The sequence below is a fragment of the Schistocerca cancellata genome, chromosome 5 (genome assembly GCF_023864275.1).
Source record: "Schistocerca cancellata isolate TAMUIC-IGC-003103 chromosome 5, iqSchCanc2.1, whole genome shotgun sequence".
In the NCBI taxonomy this organism is placed as follows: Eukaryota; Metazoa; Arthropoda; class Insecta; order Orthoptera; family Acrididae; genus Schistocerca; species Schistocerca cancellata.
The window spans coordinates 587,498,034-587,522,540 of NC_064630.1; the positions used below are offsets into that span (position 1 = coordinate 587,498,034).

The following is a 24,507-nucleotide window of genomic DNA, read 5'->3' on the forward strand; positions in this document are numbered from 1 at the left end:
CTTCTAAACCGAGACTGTGCGTGTATTCAAGCCAGAGTCATCTGCAACGTCATAGTGGTACGTAGTCTCATGTTCTTTGCAAATTTAACTCGATTCTGTAATCACTGGAATAACATCACACACCCTCGATCAGTGAAGTCTCGTTTTATTTCCTTGCCGGCCGGAGTGGCCGTGCGGTTCTAGGCGCTACAGTCTGGAACCGCGAGACCGCTACGGTCGCAGGTTCGAATCCTGCCTCGGGCATGGATGTTTGTGTTGTCCTTAGGTTAGTTAGGTTTAAGTAGTTCTATGTTCTAGGGGACTGATGGCCTCAGAATTTGAGTCCCATAGTGCTCAGAGCCATTTGAACCATTTTTTATTTCCTTCCTTCCTTTCTGAGTGCTTCACTTTTTTGAGCCAAGTGATTTTTGGTAGCAACAGCATTTAGTGAATTTGGTGTCAATCACTCTTTGCCTGACCCATTATATTGCTTCACGAAAATGAATATACGATGGGCGTTCAGTAAGTAATGAAACACTTTTTTTTCTCGGCCAGTTTCGGATGAAAAAATTAGGCGTTTGTTGCATATATTTCCACTTCAGCCCCCATAATTCCATAAAGTTCTGACAGGCGGTGACGCTATACGTAGCTTCAAAATCGAGTCTCTAGTGGAGCTGCGTTCCAAGCAGAGAGCTGTCAGTGAGTCCCTTTTGGCGGAAAACCAGAGCATCGCAGATATTCATAGGCCCTTGCAGAATGCCTACGGAGACCTGGCAGTGAACAAAAACACGCTGAGTCGTTGGGCGTAGCGACTGTCATCATCGCAACTGTTCTTCCTCATCCATCCTACAGCCCGAATCTCTCACCTTCCGACTTCCATCTGTTTGGCAATGAATGATGCACTCCGCTGGTAGCAGTACGTGGATGATAAGAAGGATGGACATAGAGGCTCTCCCAGTAAGGTGGCATAAGGCCGTCAAATTGAAATAGAGATTCTTTGAAAAATGAATTTTTGTAGCCAAAGGAATGTCGTGTTTTGGAATCGTGAATAAAACCAATCTGCTCACAGAAAAAGAAATGTATGGCATTACTTATTGAAGGCCCCTTGTAGTTTCTGGATATGCTTAGGTGGAACTTTAACAATACCACCACTTGCAAAGTAGGTTAGAAATCAGATTAGTAATGTTGCTCACGCAGCATATGTTCGCTTTATCGGGCAACAACAAAGTTATTGACTGTGGATGGTATCGTCAGAACGGAAATAATGAAGTCACTGTAAACAAGTCATTAATTTTGGCACTTATCTTGAATGCATTCCCACGTAGATTTCGTCGAAGTTGCTATGGCTGATCTTGTTGATTTTAGGGTGATTCCACTTTGACTGCTAGAAGGTCCAGATCTGTATTTTAGCAATATTTGAAGACCTAACAAATGCGTTTTTCAGGAAATTCTTAATGATCATACAATCCCAGCTCAGAACAATGGTATGGTAGAAATAATTTTTGACTTGGTGTTCACGATCCACATTTTTATTAAGCTTCTTGTAAATTCACATATACTTCTTCTTAATTGTCACATCATCAAGAAAACAGTTTTGTATCAATCTTCATATATTTAATTTCCACTTTAACCAAACACAAGACTTGACTGTTCTTTTACAAAGCGAAATAACAACTTAACTTCTGCAAAGTGAAACAAAGACTGCTCTGTGCGCATTCGCGCCAAAACGGTTACAAGTAAGCCAAAGATTATGACAGTCTCACAGAAATGAATACACACAAGAACCATATCAATGTAATATATCGATACATCGGAGTACCTATACGTTAATAAAACAAAATGTGGATATTGTCACAAAAATATATCTGTTACTTCGCAAAAAGTAGTACAATATTACTGGTATCGAGAACTGGGGTTGGAGTGCCGTGCCCGCATCTCGTGGTCGTGCGGTAGCGTTCTCGCTTCCCACGCCCGGGTTCCTGGGTTCGATTCCCGGCGGGGTCAGGGATTTTCTCTGCCTCGTGATGGCTGGGTGTTGTGTGCTGTCCTTAGGTTGGTTAGGTTTAAGTAGTTCTAAGTTCTAGGGAACTGATGACCATAGATGTTAAGTCCCATAGTGCTCAAAGCCATTTTTTGGAGTGCCGTAATGGTCACGTAAATAAAGAACCATTACAAACTCCATAGACAACAGTAAAATGTGGAGGATGCTGTCAGCGCAGTTGAAGTTGTGCGGCGTACTGGTTCGCTGAGTGCCACTGGCTTGATGTGAAGACGTGAGCGCTTCGTTTCGTTGGCTAGTCCGCCGCCTGCTACGCCGCGGGACAATGCGAGCCGGCAGACAACGGGACGTGACTAGCCGGGCAGAGGCATCGGAAGCGGCTGTTTGGCGGGCGACACGCTCTTTCGCAGCCGGAAGGTGGCCTCACCCCACCCCGTCTGGAGGAAGTCACGTCGGCGGACTCCGCCCGCACCAAGCCGTGACAGTTTGTACTCGTCATCTCGAGCGCCGTCTTTCATTATAGACAGACAGCGCAATAGGGTTTTCAATCGGCGATTCCTGCCATGCACTGGCAGAGTCATACCGAGTGGTTATACTCGTAATTATGATGCTACTGACGAAGGTCTATTGTGGGCTGTAATTATCGTACGATAGCGAAACTTGGTAGATATTCTAAGGCGTCAATACACTACCGATTTTAAATGGAAAAAATAGTTACGATTTTGGGTACCAGGTGCAAATCTGACGCTGTACAGCATCTGTCGGCGTCTCCGGTGCTCCTATTGAACACACTGTGTAAGCAGCAGGTAATAATAAAATCAAAATTATATCTTATTTACTTGTCTGACCTCTCCTGCCCATGTACCGCTCCTAATCCATTACACAGGAAAATGTTCATACGTCTTTCATTCACAGCGCCAGATTTGACCATGGTGGCCAAAATTGGAACTCATATTTTTCCAGTGTAAACCGTTTCCGCTATGAAGCACTAGAATACCTACCAAATTTCGCTGCCATACGATAATTACAGCCCACCCTCGACCTCTGTGAGTAGTCTTTGGTAGGGGAAACAGAGAAAATCCAGAGACGAGCAGCGCCTTTCGTTACAGTTTCATGTAGTAAGCACGAAAGCGTTACGGAGGTTTTCAACAAACTTCAGTTGCAGACACTGCAAGAGAGGCGATTTGCATTTCGGTGTGGTTCACTGTTAAAATCGGAGAGCGAATGTTTCTAGAACAGTCAACATATATACTACTTCCCCCGTATATCTCGCAAAGACGCCATGAAGCTAAAACTGGAGATATTCGAGACGATATGGAGGCTTACCGGCAATCGTTCTTCAAGCAAACCATTGACGCCTCGAACGGAAAGGAAATAAGTTCCCTCTGCTTGCGGAGCATAGCTTTAGATGTGTGTGGCTCGTGCACTTTCAGATATTCCACTGACTGCAGTTGACGTGATGTTTACTTGTCGTAAACCGATTTTAGAAAGTAAACTTCGTTGCCTTGCACTGGACGAGATAGTTTGATCGTCGACACGCGAAGTCAGTGCTGTTGTTTGTGCATAACTACATTGTTTGAGGACTAATAGCCCTGAAACATCAGTTACGAGTGCAAGCTACTGCTGAAATCTCTCTTATCAAATCGTTGGAGGAAATACATTTCCATTACATAAACATGTCATGAACTGCTTCGAGTTTGTGCCACTGCATCTGCAAATGTGTCGATACACAAACAAAACAGGCAATAATCAACAATGACGATATTTCAAGATCTATATCTACAGGATATAAATATTCCGTAAGCCATAATACAATCCAACACGTTATTCGAACCTCCCTTCTGTGTCCCACTCGCGAATGGAGCGTTAGAAAAACAGCCTAGTTCCTTCGTAGGCACCATCTACTTATTTCTTATGTACTCCTTCCGTGGTTTGAGCAATGTAGACAGTAGAATAATGTTACAGTCTTGAGTATTAGGTCTCTGAAAGTTCGCCCTGGTGTTTCCTCAAAAACAGTCCTCTCTCTTCTAACTGCACCCAAGCAAGATTGCCGAGCATCTCTATAATGTTGTCGTAATAACTAAAACAGATAGTTAGGCCTCCAGCAACATTTCTCTGGAAGCCTTCCATATCTTTCGTTCAGGCCAGGCCAAGCAAGTATCCGGGGAGAGATTGTACAAGAGTCTCGTGTGCTGTCTCCTTTTCAAATGCAAGTAATTCTCTCGACTGACCTAAGTTTTCTGTTTGTCATTATTACAATGATTTTGTATTTCCATATAGCTTCGCAGTGCCGTCCCTAGATGTTTAATCGATGCGGCTAACTTCTGTGGCATAGTGCTCTTGATGTACCGGTTATTTTGTCTGACTTACTCAACAAGTACAGTTTGCAAGTGCTGTTTACATTGCCTGACTGGTGACATTCAGAATAAAAGCGTTTCTATAATGCATCTTTAGAGTAATAGTGACATGTTTCTGTTGCTAATGTGCGCTCGCCAACTAGAATATGTTACTAGTATCTACTCGTCAAAAATTCTTCGACTTGAGTATACGTTTGAGAAGATACTCTGAATTATATTGATTATGGATAAAAAAAAAGACCTGGAGTGCGCATGTGATCGATCAATGGAGCTACCAAGAATAAAAAAAGCAATGAAAATTTCTTTGCCTGAAGCTGAGGAAGATTACTGAGTTTTTCCTAAATGAAGCCGCCTCACCAACGTCTAGTGGGCGATCTGACATGGTGATTACGGTTCTGGACTCGCATTTGGTAGGTGTGACTTTCAGATAATAGCCCGTCCATCCAGATAAGGTTTTTCGTGGCTATCCTAAGTCAGTTAAGGCGAATGCCGAAATGGTTTATTTGGAAGTGGGATATCCTATTTCCTTCGCCATCTTAGTCGTATTCTTCTGCTTCGTCTCTAATGATTTCATCGTCGACGGGACGTTGAAGTCCTAACGGCCGTTTTTCGTTTCGCCCGATGTTTGCGGACCAGACCTAACAATCCGCAAAGGCGACTCGTACAAGGCCGAATGAATCAGCAGTCCACACAACAGCGTCAGAATATCTGAAACGTGCTCAGAGCTTTCAATGAAGTGACTCAGCGGTCAAGGAACAAATGATAAAGATTGCTTTTTGAATTACCTGTGTCATGGCGGGGAACACCTAACAGATATGGCCTGGCACATTAGGGAAGCAGCGCATTTTTAAACAACGGAACAATTCATAATAATTTCACGGGCCTAGTACTCAAATGCAGCAGCCATTATTCACCCGTCTATCTAAATTTGTTAACCGCACCGCAGAAGAAAATTCTAGTCTGATTTGCTTAAATTAGCTAGATGGTCAGGTTCTTAACACGGCAAACTCGTTCTTTATTACTAGCTGAGTACACGGCGTTTCGCGGGTATGTATTTATTCAAATTCTATTAACACATCTCCTCCTCCCCCTCTCTATATCCATCGCCTCCCCCCTCTATCTCCTCCTCTCTCTCTCTCTCCATCTCCTCCTCCCTGTTTCTCTCTCCATCTCCTCCCCCTGTCTCTCCATCTCCTCCTCCCCCTTTGTTCGCCTTCTCTTCACTTTCTCTGCTTATTTCTTTCTCACCATCTCTCTGCCTATCTCCTCCTCCCCCCTATCTATGCCCATCTCCTCCTATTCCCTTTCACTTTTCTCCCCTTTCTCTAACCATGTGTCATCCCCCCTCTCTCTGCGCATCTCCTCCTCCCCACATCTATGTCCTTGTCCTCCTTCCCTCTTCCCCCTCTCTATGTATCTATCTCTTCCTCCCCCTTCCTTCTCTGTGTTATCACCGCCACCCCAATAGGAGATTACCAGTTCTTACCTCCAACGTATTTCGTTCCAGATGGTAATACACTACTGGCCATTAAAATTGCTACTCCACGAAGATGACGTGCTACAAACGCGAAATTTAACCGACAGGAAGACGATGTCGTGATATGCAAATGATTAGCTTTTCAGAGCATTCACACAAGGTTGGCGCCGGTGGCGACACCTACAACGTGCTGACATGAGGGAAGTCTCCAACCGATTTCTCATACACAAACAGCAGTTGACGGGCGTTGCCTGGTGAAACATTGTTGTGATGCCTCGTGTAAGGAGGAGAATTGCGTACCATCACGTTTCCGACTTTGATAAAGGTCGGATTGTAGACTATCGCGATTGCGGTTTATCGTATCGCGACATTGCTGCTCGCGTTGCTCGATTTCCAATGACTGTTAGCAGAATATGGAATCGGTGGGTTCAGGAGGGTAACACGGAACTCGGTGTTGGATCCCAACGGTCTCGTATCACTAGCAGTCGAGATAACAGGTATCTTATCCGCATGGCTGTAACGGATCGTGCAGCCACGTCTCGATCCCTGAGTCAACAGATGGGGACGTTTGCAAGACGACAACCATCTCCACGAACAGTTCGACTACGTTTGCAGCAGCATGGACTATCAGTTCGGAGACCATGACTGCGGTTACCCTTGACGCTGCATCACAGACAGGAGCGCCTGCGATGGTGTACTCAGCGACGAACCTGGCTGCATGAATGGCAAAATGTCATTTTTTCGGATGAATCCAGGTTCTGTTTACAGCATCGCGATGGTAGCATCCGTGTTTGGCGACACCGCGGTGAATGCACATTGGAAGCGTGTATTCGTCATCGCCATACTGGCGTATCACCCGGCGTGATGGTGTGGGGTGCCATTGGTTACACGTCTCGATCATCTCTTGTTCGCACTGGCGGCACTTTGAACAGTGGATTTTACATTTCAGATGAGTTACGACCCGTGGCTTTACCCTTCATTCTATCCTTGCGAAACCCTACATTTCAGAAGGATAATGCACGACCGCATGTTGCAGGTCCTGTACAGGCCTTTCTGGATACAGAATATGTTCGACTGCTGCCCTGGCCAGCACATTCTCCAGATCTCTCACCAATTGAAAAGTCTGGTCAATGGTGGTCGTCAACTGGCTCGTCACAATACGCTAGTCACTACTCTTGATGAACTGTGGTATCGTGTTGAAGCTGCATGGGCAGCTGTACCTGAACACGCCATCCAAGCTCTGTTTGACTCAATGCCCAGGCGTATCAAGGCCGTTATTGCGGCCAGAGGTGGTTGTTGTGGGTACTGATTTCTCAGGATCTAAGCACCCAAATTGCTTGAAAATGTAATCACATGTCAGTTCTAATATAATAATTTGTCCAATGAATATCCGTTTATCATCTGCATTTCTTCTTGGTGTAGCAATTTTAATGGCCGGTAGTGTATGTATACCACGTTTAGTAGAAGCAGACCAAGGAGTTGATGAGGTTTTAAGCAATGGCTTCGTCAACTTATTATTTATATACATTATGTGATCAAAACTATCCGGACATCTGGCTGAAAATGACTTACAAGTTCGTGGCACCCTCCATCGGTAATACTGGAATTCAGTATGCTGTTGACCAACCCTTATCCTTGATGACAGCTTCCACTCTCGCAGGCATACGTTGAATCAGGTGCTGGAGGGTTTCTTGTGGAATGGCAGCCCATTCTCCACGGAGTGCTGCACTGAGGAGAGATATCGATGTCGCTCGGTGAGGCCTGACACGGATTCGACGTTCCAAAACATCCCAAAGGTGTTCTATAGGATTCAGGTCAGGACTCTGCGCAGGCCAGTCCATTACAGAGATGTTTTTGACGTGTAACCACTCCGCAACAGGCCGTGCATTATGAACAGGTGCTCAGTCGTGTTGAAAGATGCAATCGCCATCCTCGAATTGCTCTTCAGCAGTGGGGAGCAAGAATGTGCTTAAAAAATCAGTGTGGGCCTGTGCTGCGATAGTGCGATGCAAAACAACAAGGATTGCAAGGCCCCCCGCCCCCCTCCCCCTCCCCCTCCCACACACACACACACACACACCATAACATCACTGACTTCGAATTTTATTGTTGGCACTACACACGCTGGCAGATGACGTTCACCGGGAATTCGCCATACTCACAACCTGCCATCGGATCGCCACATTGTGTACCGTGATTCGTAACTCCTCACAACGTTTTTCCAATGTTCAGTCGTCCAATATCTACGCTCCTTACACAAAGCGAGACCTCGTTTGGCATTTACTGGCGTTATGTGAGGTTTATGAGCAGCCGCTCGACCATTAAATCCAAGTTTTCTCACCTCCCGCCTAACTGTAATAATACGAGTACTTGTAGTGGATCCTGATGCAGTTTGGAATTCTCGTGTGATGCTCTGGATAGATGTCTGCCTGTTACACATCGCGACCCTCTTCAATTGTCGGCGGTCTCTGTCAGCCAACAGACGAGGTCGGCCTGAACGCTTTTGTGCTGTACGTGACCCTTCACGTTTCCACTTCAGTAGCACATCGGAAATAGTGGACCCAGGGATGTTTAGGAATGTGGAAATTTCGCGTACAGATGTGTGACACAAGTAACACACATCACCTTGCCACGTTGGAAGTCGGAGTTCCGAGGAGCGCCCCATTCTGCTCTCTCACGATATCTAATGACTACTGAGATCGCTGATATGAAGTACCTGGCAATATCTTGCAGCACAATGCACCTAATATGAAAAACGTATGTTTCTGGGGGTGTCCGGATACTTTTGGTCACATGGTGTACATTGTGGACGTCAGCACTGTTCTGTCATTGTAAAACCGAAATAATTCTCGCTTGCAGATATCTGACATCGCTTGCGTAAGAACAGTCAATGGAAAAATATACCCGAATAGTCATGGACCATTTATAATTTGCCACGAAAACAAAGCATAAAAAATTAAGATTATGAAGACAAAGAAGCACAAAATCCACTAATATAGCACGAGTGTGGAGGACGAAAATACGTAACTTATCGATGTTAACAGACGACTACACCGTCAAAACTTTATTGGCTAGAAACCTTGACGTGCTGTGACGTTACGTAACGTTCCGTTGGCGACCTGTGCGAACGCCGCTTTTTGAAATTCCTTATGGAATGTTTTGACGTGACGTGACGTTACATGACGACCACTGTGAATTGGCCTTAAACAAATAGCGTCGTCTCGAGATCACGTGACGCTTCCAACTTATTGATGACAAAATGCGCAGAATGTAATGATGACTCCAGAGATATTTCTCCTGTCTGTGTGATACCAGAAGTGAACATAGAAAAGTTCGGAGAATGACAGTCGCCCGGTAAGTTGAGCCAAAGATCTTTGTGTTGAATATTCCGCACAAAAAAAAAGAAGCTAAGTGCAATATACTAGTGACACTAATATTTGTCCGCCCTTTTTGTAGCTATTGTTTCCGTGGGATCTAGGTCGACATAGACAATCAATGTTCAGTTTTCTGTAGCACACTTTTTTTTGTGGCAACTGTAGGAATTCTGCTATTTAAGTTCCCTAATTTATATGTAAAACCAGTTCAATTAATATATCAGCACAGAGAAAATATTGTTCAAGAAGAAAATAAATTCAATTTTATATTATTGAAACTTTAAATATTGTGCAAGAAGAAAATAAAATTAATTTTATGCTATTGAAAATAAATTTATATACAGAAATATGCACTGGAATTGTCATTTTTTTTAATTCCCTGTCTATTTAATGCAAATAAATGGATTGAGGTGTTGGTAATGGTGAAGCTTGAGCTTAATATTTGTACAACTGCTTAGCTCACTATATTTCTTCACAATAAAATACTTTTAGCGTGAGAAAAGATTGTCAGTAATAATTCAAGCGGTAGAGCATTTGGCTGCAAAAGCCAAGAATCTGGTTTCGACTTCCGGTCAGGTACACGGTTTTAGTCTGCCAGGAAGTCTCACTTCCATAAAATTTACTATTGCCGGACGCAGCGGAATGATTTCTGCGTCTTTGCTAATTCTGAATACGCTGCACTATTGGTTTTCTTACTACTTATACTTGTCTGTAGAACGCGTTCCATTTGCAATTGAATACACCCTGTGCTGCAGATGCTTCGCAAATCTCCATGAAATGAGTCTTTGTACGTGTTTCTGTTCTGAGTGACTGATGCTGCCGTAACTCTCGGAAAATTTCCAGCGTGTCTCCTTCGCCGGCCAAGGAGAATCGCCGTATAATCCAGACCGGTCGTGTGGGGGAGCAGAGGCGAGCGTGCGGTGCGGCGAGCACTCGGTTCCGCCAGAGCGTCGTCTCGAGACTACCGAAACATTTGTTCCGCTCCGAACGGGCCCCGCCGCCGACAGGCCCGGAGATCTTCTCAGATGATTGCGGGGACAATTTTTGCTTCGTTTTGGTTTAAAAGGTTCCTTTCGGGACAATGACGGGCGGAGCGATTCGAAACAGAGCAATTAAGCCCTCGTCCCACGAGACGCGCGGCGGAGGAAGAGGATGATGGCAGGCGATAAGGCGGCGACGGGCTAAGTAACGAGCCGGGCCGAGTCGGCGCGAGCGCGCCCGAGCGCAGCCGAGCGGCGGCTGCCGGAGGACGGGGACGCCTTGTTTAGACTGCATTTCCCCAGAGGACACTGCTGTCGCTCTTCACGCTAACGGCTCCTCGCCTGCCGACGGCGCTGCTGCGCCGCTTTCGCTGAGAGCTGAGTGAGAGTTTGTGCTCCTGAGACAAGGGGAGCCGCCGCCTGCGACTCGGAGATACGCGAGCGCGCTGACAACGCCGGAACGCAAATGTTTCGCCAGCCTCTGGGATTTGTAGCTTTGATACGCAAAGTTTTAAGACGGCATTCTTTGCATTTCTTCGTAACCACTGAGAGAATCTCGAGAGGTTTCTGTTGCTATTCTGATAAGCGGTGCCTCGAAGCAGAAGGTATTCTTTTTTTAGCTGGCAACTCCACGAACATGGCAAAACAAAGAAACGTTCATGCTCCCTTTTATGTATCAGCTTCTCCAAGCTCGTTGCTGCAGTAACGCTATGTGAAATATTAAGCGTGTTGTTAGCTGTTTGCCTGGAGGATTCGGAGCGCTGTAGATAAGTGTGTCCAGGTTGATGCCTTGTCCCTAGTTTTCGCAAAGGCGTTTGATTGATACAGCTCCGCACTGACAGTTTCTATTAAGTTTTTTTAAGAATGTAAGCGTAGCGTTCCACGGTCAATCACATTCAATAAAGTTCTTCTGGTTAGGTGGCCGCATTTTCAGTTCTCCAACGTTTCGCCAACTGTTGACAATGGCCTTCCTGTGGGTGTTTTTGATAACTGCTAAACGAGATGTAGATACGTATATACAGGGTGAAAAGTATTTAAAACGACAAACTCTGGGAGGTGGTAGGGGACATCAAAACAAATATTTTTCCCTAATGTCATTTTTTCCTATGAGGATTATTTACACCGGTGGACGCCGTATAACGCACTTCAGTTGTTAGAGGGCGTATTACGCTCTTCAGTTGTAGGCAACCAGTGTAGTAGTGCATTGTCTCTGCTTACTAATGGAGCGATACACCTGGAGTGAGTACACTGGTATGGTTGGTGTGTACTACGTAGCGCATCACAACGGACGAGCTGCACAGAGGGTTTATCAACAACAATATCCTAATCGCCGTATCCCGTATCACACGACCTTTGCTGATGTGTACCAACGTCTGCATGAGACCGGGTCATTTACCAGATTACCTGGACAGGGACGCCGTCGCACGGTAAGAACGTTGCAATTTAAGGAATCTGTCTTGCAGCATGTGGAGGGGGATCCTTCAATCAGCACTCGTGCAATTGCACTAACATGGGGACAAATCAGAAGAACGTAAGAACAGTCCTTCGAGAGCAATTGTTACGTCCATTTCATTTACAGTTTGTCCACAACCTGGAACCAGTTGATTATCCACCCAGAGCACAGTTTTCGCAGTGGTCCCTGAAACAGTGTAAAATGCATCCTACATTTCCATTCTCTGCGTTGTTTACCGATGAAGCAACGTTGGGTCGTGATGGAGTCTTCAACATGCACAATTCGCATCTTTGGAGTGAGGATAACCCACATGCCACAGGTACTAGCGCTCATCAAGTGCGGTTCTTCGTTAATGTGTGGGTCAGTGTTGTTGGGGACTGTTTAATTGAGCCGTATCTGCTATCTAGGCCATTAAATGGCAGGCACTATTACAATTTTCTCGCCAGAGCATTGCCAAAATTGCTGGAAGACATCCCGCTCCCTACAAGACAACGCATATAGTTCCAACATGACGGGGCGCCGGCACATTTCAGTCGTCGTGTGCGTCGATTCCTGGACCTACGGTTCCCAGAAAAGTGGACTGGCAGAGGTGGTCCTGTACCTTGGCCTGCTCGGTTCCCAGTTCCCTCTGGCCTTTTTTGTGTGGGGAGAGATGCGCAACGTTGTTTACGCAACTCCTGTTGCATCAGAAGAGCATCTGGTTGCCCGCATAGTAGCAGCAGCAGCAGGAACAATTCAGGATACTCCTGGGGTTTTGGCCCGTGTCAGATAGAACACGATCCGACGGTGTAACCTTTGTTTACGTGTCAGTGGAGGCATTTTAGAAAATCTACTGTAACTGAAATTGGGTTGTGGTGTGTTGTCTCTTTGTCATAAAAAATGGAAAAGTGTTTGTTGGTTTAATTAATTTACCGCCAGAGCAATCTTCCTCTACCGGTTTAAATACTCCTCATAGGAGAAAATGACATTAGGGAAAAATATTTGTTTTGATGTCTCCTACAACCTCCCAGAGTTTGCCGGTTTAAATACTTTTCACCCTGTAGACAGATCACCCATCCCGGGAATCGAGAATCTAGACGATTTTTGATTATTATCGAGGTTGATACTGGGAAGATATCGGTCCCGAGACTTCCAAGACTTTCGGGAATGTTTTAATTTTAAGTTTGAAGTCGGATAATAAATGACAAAAGATATATTTTTTCGTGCGATATAATTAAAAATTAACAATTTTTTTCTTTACTTGTATATGAAACCTTGCTTCTTGCCAAATTTCATGATCTAGGTCTATGGGAAGTACCCTACACTTTTTGATGGGTGAGCTTGCGAGTATCAAAATATGTGACATAAATGGACACGTGTTTTTGCATTCACTTATAAGCTTAATTTTTACCCATCGTCAAGGGAGCATAGGTCTCAGTATGTGACATAAATTTCAACTTGATATGTCCATCCGTTCCTGAGAAAAAAGCACTCTTAAGAGACGAGCAAACAGTCGAATAACAAATGTCAAAAAGAATTTTTGTGTGATGCAGTTACAAATTAACAATTTTCGTACTTTTTCCTTTACATTTACGGTGAAAACTTGCAGCTTGTCAAATTTCATGATTTTAGGTCAACGGGAAGTACTCTGTAAGTTTTGATGAGTAAGTTGTGGAGTACCAAAATACGTGAGAGAAATGGCAGTATCTTATGGTTGCACTGACTTAGAAATTTCAGTTTCGCATAAAACCTGGATTAAAAACTGAACATTTCACTTTTTCTGTACATACTGTTTATTTTTAAGTAACAGACAAGAAAATAGCAAAGTGGTTATGTGGCCCTTTATACACTGGAGCGCCAAAGAAACTGATATAGGCATGCTTATTCAAATACTAAGATATGTAAACAGGCAGATCGGCAACGCCTAAATAAGACAACAGGTTTCTGGCGCAGTTGTTAGATCGGTTACTGCTGCCACAATGGCAAATTATCAAGATTTAAGTGAGTTTGAATGTGATGTTACAGTCGGCACAGGAGCGATGGTACACAGCATCTCCGAGGCAGCGATGAAGTGGGGATTTTGCCGTACGACCATTTCACGAGTCTACTGTGAATATCAGGAATCCGGTAGTCCGCCCCCGGTAGCTGAGTGGTCAGCGCGACAGAATGTCAATCCTAAGGGCCCGGGTTCGATTCACGGCTGGGTCGGAGATTTTCTTCGCTCAGGGACGGGTGTTGTATCGTCATAAACATCATCATCATTTCATCCCCATCGATGCGCAAGACGCCGAAGTGGCGTCAAGTCGAAAGACTTGCACCCGGTGAACGGTCTACCCGACGGGAGGACCTAGTCACACGACGACATCAGGAATCCGGTAAAACATCAAATTTCCGACATCGCTGCGGCCGGAAAAAGATGCTGCAAGAACAGGACCAATGACGTCTGAAGAGAATCGTACAACGTGACGGAAGCGCAACCCTTCCGCAAATTGCTGTAGATTTAATTGCTGAACCATCAACAAGTGTCAGCGTGGGAACCATTCAACGAAACATCATCGATATGGGTTATCGTAGCCGAAGGCCCATTCGTGGACCCTTTCTGACTGCACGACACAAAGCTTTACTCCTCGCCTGGGCCCATCAACACCGACATTGAACTGTTGATGACTGGAAATGACTGGAAATATGTTACCTGGTCGGACGAGTCACCTTTCAAATTGTATCGAGCGGCTGGAAGTGTACGTGTATGAGACAACCTCAAAAATCCACGGACCCTGCATGTCAGCAGGGGACTCTTCAAGCTAGTGGAGGCTCTGTAATGGTGTGGGACGTGTGCAGTTTGATATGGGATCCCTGGTACGTCTGAAAGGTGACACGTACTTAAGCATCCTGTATATCACCTAGAACCATTCACGTACATCCTGCATTCCGACGGACTTGGGCAATTCCAGCAGGATATTGCGACACCCACACGTCCGCTGGCCACCAAACTCCCCAGACACGAACATTATTGAGTATACCTGGGATGCCTTGCAACGTGCTGTTCAGAAGAGGTCTCCACCCCCTCGTACTCTTACGGATTTATGGACAGCCCTGCGGGATTCATGGAGTCAGTTCCCTCCAGCACTACTTCAGACATTAGTCGAGTCCATGCCACTTCTGCGTGCTCACGGGGACCCTACACGATATTAGGCAGGTGTACCAGTTTTTTTGGCTCTTCAGTGTATATTACCACACAGTTTCTAGATGGTTCACCACATCTGGTTTGGGAACCTAGTAAAACACTGAGAGCATACGTAAATAAAGTGATCGATATGTCGTAAAGGCTGATAGGTACGCGACACACCTAACGAACAAGTAACGCAGGCTGATCTTAACTGAGGAAGGTTACTAGGAAAACTATGGCAGTCTGCCGTTACCTATGGTAGCGTACGGTAGTGTTACAACTCTAGTTGTTGCTGATGTGAGACGCACACATACTGATGGAGTCCTCGGTTGTGTTTGTTGCAGGAGGGCAGTTCCATGGCGGCGTCCGGCGGGGGCGCGCAGACGCTGGGCAGCCGTCGCTGAGGACCCGGTCCACTGAGATCTGCGTGAGTAGCGCCGACTGGCTCCTCTGCTCTGCTCGCCTCTCCAAAGGCGCGTTTATTTCAGACGGACCGGCCCGTAATTAATTACGCCAGCGACGGCGGCCGCTCGAGTATGGCCCAGATTCAGATCCATACACTCGTATTAATTTAGTTCCTCGCGGCACACGCCGCAGGCGCTTTGAATGAAATAAGTTCAAGACCTCTCCTGCGGCACACTGGTGCAAATTAATTAAGGCACTGAAAGCGACGTTTAATTTTCGTCTTTCCCGCTGGAAATTAAGCCCCTCTTGTTATGGAATCTCCTGCCTTCTTCTGCGTTGCGCCTTTTCCGGATTTGGCGTCTTTGTAATCGTCCCTTTTGTTGCGGTGATGTAATTCTAATTATTCCGGCGGTACTCTCGTTTTTTTGACAGCCGTAACCTTGAAGCTTCATTTTGATAATGCCACAGGGCATCACTGAAATTGCTGTTTCGCGGCTTACTCACTCTATATTACGTTTCGAAGCTTTCGCTTATTACGCAATTGTAGAAAATGAAATTTTTCACCTCTTGGCGTCTTACCTACGAAGTAAAAAGAATATGATATTGAAAAGGTGTGTCTGTCATCTCATTTCCACTGGAACATTTTAGTCTTCAGAAGTGAGATAATTTTTAACTTTATAATCGATTTAGGGGATATCTTCAGTTCTTTAGACCACATCATTATCATTAGCGTCATTACCATCGTCATTTTTCGTCCACTGCTGTAGAAAGATCGTCCTGCAAACTTCTCCTCACCTTTCTCTTTACATTTCAAATTACACTATCTAATCAAAACTATTTGGACACGCAATTATAATGGGGAATTGACCACTAGAAGTCACGAGAGGTGGACGCAACAGTATAAAAGAAGGCGCGAAGTGTTGTGTTTACGGTAAGGAAGGAAGAATGAATTGATTGTTGGTGTTAATAACGATCATCTTTCTTTACCTCCTCTGCATTACTGCAGATGACGTGCCACTGAGCACATTTGTTCTGTGCATGCAGTACACGTGAGGCGCCTAGTTGTTTCCACTGCATTGTGTGGAATACGAAGGTTCTGTTATAGTTCACTAACCTGCTGTCTCCAGGTTGATGTCTGCAGCGCAGAAAACAGCACGAGGTCGTCGGTTATGTATCTTGAGGCTGAAACTGACTTTTAGCGAGGTTCTGTTCTGAAATGATGTATCACTTCTTTGGGATGCCACTCTTGTATTTTAATATAGCCGCACGAGAAGACTACATGATCTTAATACTACACCTTCTGATACAGCAAAGTACATGATCAAACACAATGTTTACGAAAATGTGTCTTTATACTATTTGTGGCACGTGTCTGTGCCTCATGACTACCGGAGTGAATGTTTTAATACTGAATACTGGCAAACACACCCTGCCACAGACAACGTGACTGTACATCTCGACTGCCTAACCCAGAGTGACGAACAGCCCGAAACACTTCGCGCGCCACACCAGAAAAGGCGTGACCCGAACGCTTCCGAAGTGCGGCGTCTGCAATTTCGTCTGTCTTTTGTTTTTTATTTAAATTGCTTTTAATAATTCTAAAATGACTAATTGATAGTCAGCTGTTGAGAGATATTCATATTAAAAAGTGAAGTCATTCCAATGAGTAGTTTAACTAATAATAATAACTATACTTTAACGTTTTGGCGCCCTTGCTCCAAACACAACAGCCAATCACAGAGCAGTAGCATTGCGCAGGCGGTCTTTTTTACGGGAATGGTACCGAATCTAACATCTGTCACAGGAACCTCACACCACATTTCGTCACCTATATACTTCTTGCATCTCCACTCCTCTGTGGAACAGCTTCTTGGAGCCTAATATGATGGCTAACTAAGCCAGAAATATTACATGTTCTGAGCAGAAAAGTAATAACAGCAGAATGGTTTGGTTAGGAGAGCTCATTACTTCGATCGTATTCTAGTCATTGGATGCCACATGACTAACAAATCCATTAGGGACATTTCAACTCTAGAAAGCTGACAAGTCGACTGTTCGTGATGTGACTGTGGAACGGAAATGCGAAGGAACAAGCACAGCTTAGCCAAAACCAGGGAGACCTCAGTTACTGACGGACAGGATGCTGTGCCGTCCGAACAAGACACAGCCAGGACAAAAGCACCACAGGCGCAGAGATGCGAGCTGGTGCCAGTGCCGTAGAGACTCGCCACTTGTGCGAGTTCCACCCACGCCACGGGCGGCGCTGAGAATGAAGATACAGACTTCGCCTCGGCCAATTGCCGGCCGGGTACAATACGCCAATGACCGGACGACAACGGACAGAAGCCTACTCGGGAAGTAGAACAGCAGCTTTCGCCCAATTGGTTATACACTCCTGGAAATTGAAATAAGAACACCGTGAATTCATTGTCCCAGGAAGGGGAAACTTTATTGACACATTCCTGGGGTCAGATACATCACATGATCACACTGACAGAACCACAGGCACATAGACACAGGCAACAGAGCATGCACAATGTCGGCACTAGTACAGTGTATATCCACCTTTCGCAGCAATGCAGGCTGCTATTCTCCCATGGAGACGATCGTAGAGATGCTGGATGTAGTCCTGTGGAACGGCTTGCCATGCCATTTCCACCTGGCGCCTCAGTTGGACCAGCGTTCGTGCTGGACGTGCAGACCGCGTGAGACGACGCTTCATCCAGTCCCAAACATGCTCAATGGGGGACAGATCCGGAGATCTTGCTGGCCAGGGTAGTTAACTTACACCTTCTAGAGCACGTTGGGTGGCACGGGATACATGCGGACGTGCATTGTCCTGTTGGAACAGCAAGTTCCCTTGCCGGTCTAGGAATGGTAGAACGATGGGTTCGATGACGGTTTGGATGTACCGTGCACTATTCAGTGTCCCCTCGACGATCAACAGTGGTGTACGGCCAGTGTAGGAGATCGCTCCCCACCCCATGATGCCGGGTGTTGGCCCTGTGTGCCTCGGTCGTATGCAGTCCTGATTGTGGCGCTCACCTGCACGGCGCCAGACACGCATACGACCATCATTGGCACCAAGGCAGAAGCGACTCTCATCGCTGAAGACGACACGTCTCCATTCGTCCCCCCATTCACGCCTGTCGCGACACCACTGGAGGCGGGCTGCACGATGTTGGGGCGTGAGCGGAAGACGGCCTAACGGTGTGCGGGACCGTAGCCCAGCTTCATGGAGACGGTTGCGAATGGTCCTCGCCGATACCCCAGGAGCAACAGTGTCCCTAATTTGCTGGGAAGTGGCGGTGCGGTCCCCTACGGCACTGCGTAGGATCCTACGGTCTTGGCGTGCATCCGTGCGTCGCTGCGGTCCGGTCCCAGGTCGACGGGCACGTGCACCTTCCGCCGACCACTGGCGACAACATCGATGTACTGTGGAGACCTCACGCCCCACGTGTTGAGCAATTCGGCGGTACGTCCACCCGGCCTCCCGCATGCCCACTATACGCCCTCGCTCAAAGTCCGTCAACTGCACATACGGTTCACGTCCACGCTGTCGTGGCATGCTACCAGTGTTAAAGACTGCGATGGAGCTCCTTATGCCACGGCAAACTGGCTGACACTGACGGCGGCGGTGCACAAATGCTGCGCAGCTAGCGCCATTCGACGGCCAACACCGCGGTTCCTGGTGTGTCCGCTGTGCCGTGCGTGTGATCATTGCTTGTACAGCCCTCTCGCAGTGTCCGGAGCAAGTATGGTGGGTCTGACACACCGGTGTCAATGTGTTCTTTTTTCCATTTCCAGGAGTGTAGATCATGGTCTAGGGCAGACTTAGACAAGGAACGTCGGTTAGTGAACTCTTAGAAGTGAACAGACAGTTGTTGTAAGTTGCATTTGCTATGTACTGTAAAGTTTATCTAAGATTATTTGCACTTAGCCACTGAGGGCCTTTTTTGTGTTATATTACAAGCAGTGCTGCAGACTTCGTTAGTCAACTAGTCACAAAAATAAGTAAATCTTTTAACTCATTTTTGTGACTTTGTTACTAGTTTGTTGGAGTGCTGTAGAACCTTCGTTCTCCTATCCCGTTACATGATCCAGGGGCATAGCTGTGTAATAGTGGCAGGGACAAATTGTCTTAGCGGTGTACTGCAACAGAAGCCGTTTCACGAACTCACAAACTTGGCCTCCACAGCAGTAGCGACGAGGTATTTACAAAACTGGCGATGAGGGTTTACAAAACAGAAACCGTAGAGCATTGCGGAGAGTGGGTGTAAAAAAACTGCATGAAATCGACAGAAGTAGTCATTCGTGAGTTCCAAAGTGCTACCAGGAGTCAAGCTAGCAAAACTGTGCTTAGGTAGTTAAACGAATGGGGTACGATGGTCCAGCAGCTCCTCATAAGCCACATATTTATATAGTCAATTCTAAGCGACGCTTGAGGTCGTGTAAAGAACGACGTCACTGCACAGTGGATAACGGAACGATGAACCACGCCATGTACTGCGGCAATCCGGTGGAAGGATTGGGTTTGTAGAATGCCTAGAGAACGTTACCTGACGTCATCTGTAGTGCCAACAGTGAAGTCCGGAGGAGGTGGCGTTGCGGTATGAGGGTGTTTTTAGTAGTTCGAGTGTCGTCGTCTGATTGTGCTTAAGAAAACGCTATATGCTGAAGAAAATGAGCACATTCTACGACATCGTGTGCTGTGTACAATAGGGCAACAGTCGGAGATAATTTCAAAATGATGGAGCACAGCAATCAGTCGTCCTTTTCTTCGATATTTTATTAAAGCAAATCTAGATTTCGGCTAGTGCCTAGCCATTATCAGTGCACTATTTCATGGTTTCAATACATGTCCTATTACGTCAGTCCGCTGTTGTTCGGGCTTCTGTCGCAGTTCATTAGAGACTACTGTATAATGAAGGTAGGCTTTGTGGAGAACGCACAGAAGTGTGACAGAAGCCCGAAAAGGCCGCGCGGGGTAGCCGAGCGGTCTCTTTGCGCCTTGTCATGGTTCGCGCGGCTGCCGCCGTCGGAGGTTCGAGTCCTCCATGGGTGGAGTAAGTAATGTGTAAGCTTAGGGACCGATGACCTCAGCAGTTTGGTCCCTAAGACGGGCTGTTCCAGCTCGTCGGCTCCGTTGTGAGCTGCGGAGCGCTCCCTGCTCCAGGGAGCCGTGTCGCTCGCTGTGGCCATTCAAGTGGGCCGGCACGCCGGCACGGCTGGCTGAGGCAGGCGGCAAGGCAAGCGTCAATGATGTGCCAGCTGCGTCTTACAAGATCGACAACCTCATACTCTTAGCTGCTAAGACGTGGTGACATGCTACACGAGGAAATACGATGTCCAGGAAATAAATAAGAAACAACTGTTTTACAAGAATTTACAAACTAAATTTATTGGGCCTCTGTAGCTTGACATTTTCTTTTCATTACATGATCGGAAATATCAGGCGTCAAAGTGTTCGCAGCGTTAATGCGGAGGATGGCCCTCATTGTTGCATCCTGAAGAAACGATGGTTCCTTACTTTTTACTCTTTTCATTGCTGAGAAAAGCTGCTCACAACAATACGTAGATTCAAACATGCACTGAGCGGCATTGTTGTGAAGCTTGGGAAATGTTTTTTGCTGTAATGAGTGATACCTTCGTGACAAATCCAGCGTGTTGTAGTACCTCTCTTTCAACAAAGTTGAATTTTGCAAATCAATAATCTCCAATTGAAGTGACGATGAAAAGTCAGCTGGGGAAACTGAAAAAGGAATGCTGAACACCTTAAGTTCCATTTCAAGACTAGTGAGGTCTCGGAATCGTGTTTCAAACGACGTGATGAGCTGCTTTAACTTTGCTTGGTAATCGCCGAAAGTAGTACCTTCAGGTAGTTTTAAGAAACAAGACGATTGAAGAACGTTAAATGTCCATTGCTCATCTGCCTCTCAAATAAACGTAACTTTTCCACGAACACTTTGATCTGGTCGTGCATGCCAACTATTAGCTGCCCTTTGCCCTGCAATGACAGATTTAAATTATCCAGATGCATACTTATGTCAGCTAGGAACGCCAGGTCTGATATCCATTTTATATCTTTCAGACAACGCATTTCTTCCCCTTTCATTTCGAGAAAAAGGGATATTTCCACACGAATGGTTAAGAAAACATCAAGAACTTTTGCCTGACTCAGCCAACGAACTGTGCCGTGGTAAGGTATATCCCCATACTCCGCTGCCATATCTTTCAGGAATCCTTTGAATTGGCGATGATGCATACCGTGACGCCGCAAAAATTCACACACTGCACGACATCTTTCATTGCGCCACATGCTCTACTTTTTCAGCATACAGTGCCTCTTGGTGAATAAAACAATGAAGGGTCAAAATGTTTTTCCCGTATTCGTCTCTGAGTTTATTTTTCAAACGAGAAGCAAAACCTTGGTGACGCTTTCTACCTGATCGTAATGCGCTGCGTGAAGATGTATAATGTCGTTGTATATTGTACCTCTTCCCACAATTAAATACTTTATGATATACAACACACTGCGGACGACCATCCCTCTCAATGAATGGAAAGGTCTCCTCCAATAGAGGAACAGGGCTCCCGCGGCCAGTCGTAGATGTCATTGAAGACGGATTATTGCGTCAGTTGAGGCTGCATGCGGCCAGGGGGCAGTGAGTTCGCTTCCCCCTCCACGCAGGCTCCGAGCTGCCGCAGTGAGCGCTCCGGCTCCCTGGAGCTCGGTTGGAACAGCCTGCCTTAAGACCTTACCACAAATTTCCAAATTCACAAAGCCCGAACAACAGAGGATTGACGTACTATTACATGAAATATGAAATAGTCCACTGAGAATGGGTAGGCACTGCCCGAAAACCAGATCTGGTTTAATAAAACCTGAAAGAAAAGGACGACTGATTGCTGTGCTCCATCGCCTTGAAAATTCATGTCACTGTCGTTGAGTGAATCCACATTCCTAATGGAAGGTGACTTGAGTCGGAGATAATGACTGTATCTGCAGCATCTGCCATAAGGCAGCAACTGTGAGGCAATGATTTGTAGACAATAACATTCCTGAAATGGACTGGCCTCCTCAGAGTCCCGACCAGAACGCCTAGGAACACCTTTGGGATGAGTTTGAACGTCGACTTCGCTCCCGATCCCAACATCCACCATCACTAACTTCTCTACCTTCAAGAACCGGATACTAAGCCTGAAGGGTCTCCAGTATGCCAATAACTGCCCCCAGATAGTCACCCAAGGACAACATCCTATGGCAGCGACAATAGTATTTAGCAAGGCTATTACTATAACAAAGATATCATAGTGTGCATGATGGCAGCCAGTCAAGGAATATTTTAGGGAATTGGTTCATAAAATTATTTCAAAGGCCCAGTCAAATCTTTACAGGTTTACTCCTAGAGCAACTTACGCTGTGCCTACGTGGCACAAGTTGCCTGGCTTTCAAAAAAAATGGTTCAAATGGCTCTGAGCACTATGGGACTCAACTGCTGTGGTCATAAGTCCCCTAGAACTTAGAACTACTTAAACCTAACTTACCTAAGGACATCACGCACATCCATGCCCGAGGCAGGATTCGAACCTGCGACCGTAGCGGTCGTGCGGTTCCAGACTGTAGCGCCTTTAACCGCTCGGCCACTCCGGCCGGCGCCTGGCTTTCAAAACCGAGGCAGTTCTGTCCAGTTAAAGCTGCTGACAAAAGACGGTCTGAGACCTCTGCTGAAGCTGCTAGCGAATTCACGCCATTGGTTTTAGCCAATAGCGTGCGTGGGATACAGGTCACGTGTGTGGACGCTGGAGCGTTCTGCGGTGCCGAACACAGTTGCCTCTCTCTCTTGTAATCCAGACCTCGAGCAGAACAGACGTCTTTTCGGAAGCAGAGCGTCTGGCTCTGCTTTTCACGACCGGCCACCATCATAAGTTAACATGAACCGCTTCCCCTTACGTTGCCCATTTCAATTAATTGTTCGACCTCCTAGACTGGCCTAAACCTGGTAACTCCCGACCTTAGGCGTGCCCCTTGTATGCCATACACTGAAATATATTCTCTTTATTGTACGTAATTTCCTGTTCTGTCATTTAACGGCAACCCTGGATGCCCACTCTCAAGTCTTGACCACCTGGAATATGTAACAACCTCCCCCCCCCCCCTTTCCCTGACCATATACAGTACAACAGTATTGATCAGAACACGTTATCTGTTAGGAATTGTCAACTAGGAAGGAGAGCTGCATCTTGGTAGCTATGTCTTTATTTAGTCACGATATCGGTAAGTATTTGCTAAAGTTAAGGCGGTATTAGTCATCTTGGATGAATTAAGCCTCTTCTGTACACCATTGATGCAAATGCGAAGTCAATATTGTGGCACAGCTGCCCGACTGATAACTGTGGAAGATAACTAGAAGAAATCATCGTGGAACCCAATCTACAAATACTGAATACATCTCGCAATCCGCCAACATACGACGGGAGGGTCGGAGCAACGTATAACACAGACGTCACTCTAGCAAATATGGCAGCGGCGCGCCGTGTGAAAGGCAGAACTTTGAGAGAAATGACATCGAGTGATCACAGTATCAGACGCCACATCGTCACTGAAGGGAAATCCAAGATACTACAGGAAACGTGCGCATGACGCCCAAATCTATTATCAAGAAGGCTAACTTGGAAGAACTCAGTAGAGAGTTTCAGTGTCCAGAGAGTCCTTGGCTGGGTGACGATGTAGATGTTAAAGCCCAAGTACTGATGGCGGCCGTAGATACTGCCATGGAGGCGTCGATACCTATCAGGAGAGGTCCTTCTAGAGGTATAAATTGCACCTGTACCGAGGGGCGGCAAAAATTAAGATGTGAAACAAGAATATCCACGAAGCTATAACAGAGCAGCATCATACAAAAAGAAAGAATCCGAAGACTACATAGACACAATAAGGAAGAGTTATGGAAAACGAAAATGGAACGAAGGAAACACTTAGTGGAGACTAACTTAAAAAACCGATTCCCAGGGAGTACTACACAAAACAGTCTGCGAAAAAAGGGCGATCGCCGACAGTCTTGTCCAAGCTCAAAACAAATGATGGGACAGCAACAGAAAGTTGGGAACAATCAGCTGCCCTGCTAATGGAAACACTGCTTTCTGACAACGAAGAGGAAGTCGAGGCAGAAGATCGGCTTAGATCACGGACTATGTTACGGGAATACTATAGAAACAATAAGCTCGTGTACCCCTTCGCACAAAAAGAAAATGGACAAACAATTATCAGGCAAAAAAAGAAAAAAAATCACCAGTACTGGACGGAATCCCTGCCGAAATAGTACAAGCCTTATGTG

General features: G+C 46.1%; 1 long non-coding RNA gene across 1 annotated transcript in view; it reads left to right on the top strand.

Moving 5' to 3' along the window:
- LOC126187893 (uncharacterized) overlaps positions 1-24,507 on the top strand; it is a 538,928-nt gene that overhangs the window by 499,843 nt on the left and 14,578 nt on the right. The window contains exon 3 of the long non-coding RNA XR_007537803.1: positions 15,109-15,191. This is a non-coding gene — a long non-coding RNA (uncharacterized LOC126187893). The remainder of the gene's footprint in view (positions 1-15,108; positions 15,192-24,507) is intronic.